Source organism: Podarcis melisellensis (genome assembly GCF_964234715.1).
Source record: "Podarcis melisellensis genome assembly, chromosome: 4".
In the NCBI taxonomy this organism is placed as follows: Eukaryota; Metazoa; Chordata; class Lepidosauria; order Squamata; family Lacertidae; genus Podarcis; species Podarcis melisellensis.
The window spans coordinates 104,912,790-104,920,214 of NC_138531.1; the positions used below are offsets into that span (position 1 = coordinate 104,912,790).

Below are 7,425 nucleotides of genomic sequence, written 5' to 3' on the forward strand. Positions count from 1 at the left end.
CTTGCTCCAAGGGCGTTCTTCCAGACGCACCCCAATCGCCAGCGCTCTTTGGACGACTTCCTGAGTGCTCTGGGGTCTCTCCCCCCCTCACAATTTCATCTTTCACAGCCCCATTTAGCCCCTCCCAGAACAGGTCTCGGACGGCAGCTGAGTTTTTTTCCCATCCCAGCGCATTAATCAACGCAAAAAAGTGGGAGTGATATTGTCTCACAGTGGCTTTGCCCTGTTTCAGTCCATGTATTTCCCTCCTGGCAACATCCACATCCACTGCAGATTGAAAACAAGCGTCCATAGCCTTAATAAAGGCATCTGAATTTTGGAGGGCGGGATCATTGTCGCGCCAAAGATTGCACAGCCACGCTTTAGCTTCCCCATGCAGATGAGTTAGTATGAAGCCTACTTTCTCTTCCTCATCTCTAAAGTCTTTCTGAAGCAACTTGAGCGCGAACACTACGTCTGCTCTGAAGTTAGGATACTTCTGCAGGCTCCCATCGAAATGAGACACGAGGCTGCCCCCCCTCTTTCCGAGGCCAATCCCCTCCGGCTTGGCACCTGGCAGCCCCTGCTTGCCCAAAATTTCCAACCTGGTTTGCATATCCTTGCAGAAAGCGGCTGCTTCCTCCTCTCTCCTCTCTCTTTCTGGATGCTGGCTACTTCCATGGAAAGCCTCGTGACTGCGTCTTGCAGGGCTGTCATTTTCTCGTCTGTACCCATCCTTCCCGATCTTCGTGAGCTCGCAAAACACCAAGCTTTGCCCCTCGCTGCGTCAACTCACGCTGCGAAGGTTTTATGGAGAGGGAACTTACTGTCAGAGCTGCCCCCAGGTCCCAGCTCACAGAGGACCAACGCTAGGTCGTCGTTATATACAAAAGTCTTTATTGAAGTTCAGTTTCCATTTCAAAGCCGTAGCGCGCAGCTCTAGGTCTTAAACCCTAGACCGCCGAAGTTCCCTCTGAATCTCCTCCCCTCTGACACCAGTTTAAGATTCTAGCCCTGCTCCACCTCTTCCTCTGCCCTCTCCTCCTCTGGGTCCTCCTGTCTGCCGAGGCATTCCCCTTTCTGCTCTCTTCTGACGCTGAGTCGCCTGACTCCTCCCCCTGCCTCCGGCGGGCTTTAGGACCTGGTTCCCAATCCTCGTTCTCTGCTGTCCCGCGCCCCTGTACATTTGAACTTGGCTCTCGCGCCAACCCAGTGACCTTCCTCCTGACTGTTACACTGCTTCTATCACTGCTTCCCTCTTCCGGGGTGCTGGCTGGATCTGACCTCCCCTCCGTTGCCTGACTCCCTGATGGAGGCGTGGTCAGCCCTGACTCATCTTCTCTCCCTGCTGGGGGATACGCTGGCCCCGATACCTGGGACTCTTCCCCCCCACTACGCTCTGGTGGGGAAGCTGGTCCTGATCTCCAACTGCTGCTCTGGGAGTCCCCGCTGGCCCTTGCTTCTGGAGTGTCCCCCTTGGGACCCCCCTTGCCCTGGCCACCGGCGCCCCCTTCTGTGAATCTTCCGATTCGCTGGAGAAGCTCATGGACTCTCTCGGGCCACTGTCATCTTCTCCTACGCTGCCCTCAGATTCTTCCCCTTCGCTCTCCATCTCCTCCCTTCCCTGTGCTTCTGCTCCTGAGCCGCTGACAGACACGCATTCTGGAAACGTATGTCTAGATGCTTGGTTCTGGCCTTCACCTGCCCAGATTCTGCCAACTTCAGACAGGGTTGATTGTCTTCCCAAACAGTGATGGGCAGGCAACAATCCCCATAGATCTCTTGCACCAGGCATCTATAGAACTCCAGTTCCCTGCACAATTCTGACAGTGCAATGAACTCAGCCTCAGTAGAGAACAGCGCAATGAGACTTTGCTTCCGGGACTTCCACCCAACTAGAGATTCCCCAAACTTTATTACTATCCCAGATACGGACTTCCTGTCATCCAGATTTGCCCCATCGCTATCTGCCCTACAAGTAAGCGCCGTCTCACCTGCAGCTGACAGCTTGAGACTGAAGTCCTTGGTATCCTGCAGGTAACGCAGCACCCGCTTGATACCATGCCAGGCATTTACACTGGGCTTTGATGCTTCCCTACTGAGCAGATTGGTAGCAAAAGCAATGTCCGGCCTGCTCCATTGGGACAGATCCAACAGACTACCCAGAGCGGACTGGAAGAGCTCAGCGTTCTCAAACTCAGCGCGTTCTGCTAGCCAACTGTCTTGTCTCCATGGGTGCCCCAACCCCTGCACAATCAGACATTCTGAACTTCTCAAGCAACTGCTCAATCTTGCCTTTCTGACTGAGCAAGAAGCTTCCATCTTCAGTCCTGTCTATCTGAACACCTAAGTAGATAATTACTACACCCAGGTTCTTGAGCTGAAACCGTTTTCCAAGCTCTTTGGCAAACTTCTGCACCTGTTTGTTTGCCCCTGAGATGTGAATGATGTCATCAACAAAGATCAACACCATTTCCTGGGACTCTCCAGACCCTTTAAGGTACAGGCAGCTGTCAGCAAGACTCTTCCTGAAACCTAGCTTCTCTAAGGCTTCATTCAGGTACAAGTTTCAATTTCTGGCCGATTGCTTCCAACCATAAATAGACTTGTGAAACCTCCATACAGCATTCGGCTCATTGCCCTCAAACGCTGGAGGAGGAAGCATGTATAGATCCTCCTGGAGGTCTGAGTTCAAATAGGCCACATCCACATCAAAGTGATGCACCTGAAAACCTCTGTGCAGCAATGGCTAAGAGCATGTGCAGAGTTTCACTTCTGGAAGTGGGAGCATATACCTCAGTATAATGCAGCCTCTTTTCCTGCATGAACCCTCTGGCTGCTAGCCTAGCCTCTTGCTGTGGGTTTAAGACGGTAAACCCAGTGGCTGCTCACAGCCTGTTTGCCCACTGGCAACGTTGTGAGGGAGAACACACCTAGAGACTCCATTGAGCTCACCTCCTTCTGCATTGCCTCATGTCATTTCCTGGCTTCTTCCTGAGGCAGTTTCTGAACATCCTCAAAACTCTCGGCTTCACACTGTGCCATGCCAACCCACACACTTGTGACTGCAAACCTGTCAGGAGGTTTACCTTTCGTTGTGCGAGCTGAACGTCTCAACCCAGTTTCAGGTACCCCCTCAGACCCACTAGGACCAGCTAGAATGTCCTTGGCCTCCGAGAGCTCCCCCTCTGACTTACTGTGCCGTTTAGACTTCTCAGCTGAACCCGTGGGTGAGGAAGGAGCACTTCTATGCTCAAACTTCACAGCTTTAGCAGAAGTTCTTCCCTTTTCCTGTTCTGGGTCAGGACTCTGTGCCTCAGCAGCAGGTTCAACCTCTGCCTCTTCCTCATCAGCAGAGTCTTGCAGACTCTCTGAAAGAACATCAGGGTTCCCATGTATGCGTGTCTGTCAGGGAACTGACATTGGAGCCAGAGGTGGAGGCCAGGCTCTCAAGCGATGCTGGGGAGGGGCCCAGCAGGGAGGGAGGGAGCTCATCGGCTGGGGAAGGAAATCAGCGCCACACCAGTAGAGAAGGGGGGCAAATGGGGGATTTGGAGAGGAGGCTCCAAGACTCTTTGCCAGAAACCAGTGGGGAGAGCACTGGCACTCCGCTGCCCACTCCCTCCCTGCGCAGAAGACTTCCGCGCAGGGAGAGTAGGAGGAGACTTGGCGTCAAACAACTTCTTTGCTGGAAGAGGTTCAAAAAACGCCCACTGACGGATTCTGCTAGCGACTGAACAGCCACGGAGTGAAGGGCTGTCAGCCAGGACAGGTTTAACCAGGCAACCTAGCCAGGAGTGGCGGTAACTTACGCACAAGCAACCCCTTATAACCATTAGTGTCCATCCATTCTACTCACAAAACTCAGCACTGCTTCTGAGCAGAATCCTGGACTGATTGCCTGTTGGATAGGCAAATCTCCACCCCTTGGTCCCTGGCTCATACCCACAGAAAATCATCTTTTGGGAGCTTGGGCCACCCTTTCTGTGCTTGGCCTTTGGCACAAGGACCCAGGCCTCGCAGCCTGAGTACAGCTGGGTTAAAGTCATAATAATAATAATAATAATAATAATAATAATAATAATAATAAAAAATTTTATTTATATCCCGCCCTCCCCAGCCGAAGCCGGGCTCAGGGCGGCTAACAATAATCAAATAATCAAACAACCAAATAATCACACATTCTAAAAATATTTCATTATAAAAATTAATTAAAATCAAATTAATGGACACCAATTAAGCAAGATTCTGTGCAGGTTGCTAGAGGAGGGAGTCAGGCTGCGCCCTGACCAAAGGCCTGGTGGAACAATTCTGTCTTGCAGTCCCTGCAAGGTCCCGCAGGGCCCTAGTCTCTTGTGACAGAGTGTTCCACCAGATTGGAGCCGCAGCCGAGAAGGCCCTGGCTCTAGTTGAGGCCAGCCTAACCTCTCTGAGGCCTGGGACCTTGAGGATGTTATTATTTGCAGACCGTAGGTTTCTCTGTGGGGCATACCAGGAGAGGCGGTCCCGTAGGTACGAGGGTCCTAGGCCGTATAGGGCTTTAAAGGTTAAAACCAGCACCTTAAACCTGATCCTGTACTCCACCAGGAGCCAGTGCAGCTGGTATAGTACCGGACGAATGTGATCTCGCAGCGAGGACCCCATAAGGAGTCTCGCTGCAGCATTCTGCACCCGCTGGAGTTTCTGGGTCAGTCTCAAGGGCAGCCCCACGTAGAGCGAGTTACAATAATCCAGTCTGGAGGTGACCGTCGCATGGATCACAGTGGCTAGGTCAGGGCGAGAGAGATAAGGGGCCAACTGCTTAGCTTGGCGGAGATGAAAAAATGCCGCCTTTGTAATAGCTGTAATCTGCGCCTCCATAGAGAGGGAGGTATCGAAGATTACACCCAAATTCTTAACGGATGGTGCTGGCACTAATTGCACCCCCACAAGAGATGGGAGTTGCCCCCTCAATCCCATATCGTCCCGCCCCAGCCAGAGGACCTCTGTCTTCGAAGGATTTAACTTCAACCGGCTCCGTTGAAGTTCTGTGGTTCTGTTATGTCTTCTGTCAAGGTTATGCTGACTATAAGAAGAGGCCAGAAGGAGCCTGGGTTTCTCTCTCTCTCTCTCTCTCTCTCTCTCTTCCTTTTGGTGTTCTGTACATAGTATGCTGAGTGTTGAGGTTTAAACTTATTATAAGTTGTGGGAAATTGCAGTTAAGTTTGCTTCAACTGGATTTCTTATGGACAGAGCCAATCCTGAATGTTTTGGATTTGGGACCATTATGCTCATTTGTCTTCAGTAGCAGTGAAACTCTGCTGGGTGAAATACAGTTGCCTCTGGTCTATTTTGGGGGATCCTGCAACGTCTTTACGTTTTCACTCTGCTAACTATACATTGGAGTTCTGCCTGGATCAATACTGAGTAGAATTCTGTGACAGGGTCTTCCTCCATGAAATCAGCTGCCAAAAGAGCAGGCCCCTAGCTCCCCACAGCTTTCCAAGTCCCCTCCTCTCTGGGGTTTCTGGCAAGCGATCCAACAGTGTGCCAGTGTGCAGCCTGCCTTTGCTCCTCCATTGTCAGACGTCTCCTGCCTCTGAGAGACAAGCAGGGAGGGGGGCTTATGGCAGAAGGAGAGGGAGCCCCCGGTGGCTCCTCCTTCTCCTGACTCACCTCTGCCTCCAGACCTTCCTCCTCCCACTCGTCTCCTTCCTCTTCTGCCTCTGATTCTGAACTGCATTCTGCCTCAGAGTCTCCCAGCTCACTAAGCCCTGTTATCCCTTCAGCTTCTGACACCTCCTCTTCCCAGGCTTCTCCCTCTTCTCCCTTTCACTGCTCATCCTTCCTCCACCTCCACTCCTTGGGCTCTGACCCGTCTTCCCTTCCTGGTTCCCCGTCTGCTTCCTCCCATCATTCTTCTGTGCCCAACCAGTCCATGACATTGCTCCATCCCTCGGCCTCTGTCCCCACAAGGCAGCTTCCCCTGACCTGATCTGGTTCCACAGCCACTGCTTCCCTTCAGCCCCCATGAAAAGGCGGATCAGGAAGTCTTGCCGGCATCATTCTGTCACCTGCAAGAGAAAACAGGTTAGCAGGATGCCAGGAGTGCCCGCGTCTCTCACAGGTGAAACAGGGCATCTCTATCTACAGATGGGCCTTTCAGAAAGCCTTTCCTGCTGAGTGCATTTGGGCGTTTGTGCCCATTTCATATGTTAGTCATGCAGAAATACATCTCTCCTCCTCTGGACCCTTCCTCCCAACTCCCCCCCCCAAAAAAAAACTTGATGGAAAGAACCCAGAGATTATATGGGAAACCAACAGAATGAGACCAAATGGAGAAAAACCGCCTTCCTCCTTACCCAGTGGCCTCTCTCTGGTGTCCAACGGAGGCCTCTCTGCGTCACAGGAATCCAGGTCCATTTCCGCAAAATGATCCTTTTCCTGAAAAAGAAACAAGGATTCAAAACAGAAAACAAATGACAAGAAATAGCAGAAAGATAATGGAAAAGTAAAAAACTTTAATGGTGTGCGATCTCATTCCATGGATGCCTTCCCAGAAAAAGGCTGGGCCATCAGCAGAGCATTATGGGATGTTCTACATGCTCTTTGGAGCCCCTAATAATAATAATAATAATAATATTTTATTTGTACCCCACCCTCCCTGGCCGGAGCCAATCTTTTTGCGGCTAACATCATAAATCTAACACAGTATGCAAAGAACATAAGAACAGGCAATTGATTAATTAAAATACTTCTTAAAATTAGTTTAAAACAGATTAAAATCGGCTTCCGGTGGAGCGCGGAACCTACCGCAGGCGAGGGTTCTTTCTGCGGAGGAAACCCCAGCTTTTTCGCCAGAATTTGGAGGTTTTTAGGGCGCCAAACCCACCCGTTAAGCCTCTGGTGGGTGTCCAGAGGTCCAGGTACCCGGCAGTGCCAGGCAGCCGTTCGTTCGGTCGTCAGGTAGTCTTTGGAAAAAGGCGAAGAGTACGACGGAACGGGCGGTAGGCAGTCGGGCAGCCATTACAGCGGCGATTCAACGGCGATTTAGCAAAACCCCAAGCCTGCAAGGGATAGCGCCCCGCTCTCAAAACGAAGAAACTCGGACCCATAAAATGAAATGGACATAACAAACAACAAGGAAGTCTCCGAGTAACAGGGGAGAAAGTCCGAGTTCAGCGCTGGTTTTTGACTTCATTGAAAAAAGACGCAGCGCCACGAGCAGAGCCTAAAGAGAAAGTAAGTTACCACTAGCGGATACTGTTTCCGTCTCCTTCGGGCAGCTAAAGCTTAAAAACTAAAAAGAAACCCCTTTTTTAAAAGGGAGAAAATTAAGAGGGAGCAGAAAAGAGGCGTGATAGAAGAAAAGCTCACTCAGTAGGGTATTTGTCTAACCGGAATTACAGACAGGACTGTTGTTAGAATTTCTCCGGAAAAAGTTAAAGTAGCGAGAAGACGCTCCGA

The 7,425-nt window shown here is 51.1% G+C and overlaps 1 protein-coding gene across 1 annotated transcript in view; it reads right to left on the bottom strand.

Annotated features, from left to right (window-relative positions):
* The window catches only part of LOC309369076 (uncharacterized protein), a 205,244-nt gene extending 198,849 nt beyond the window's left edge, over positions 1-6,395 (bottom strand). The window contains exons 1-2 of the mRNA XM_081909686.1: positions 6,321-6,395; positions 5,950-6,032 (exon numbers count right to left, since the gene is read on the bottom strand). The gene's annotated coding sequence lies outside the window, so the exon portion shown is untranslated. The remainder of the gene's footprint in view (positions 1-5,949; positions 6,033-6,320) is intronic.
* Between the last annotated feature and the right edge of the window lie 1,030 nt (positions 6,396-7,425).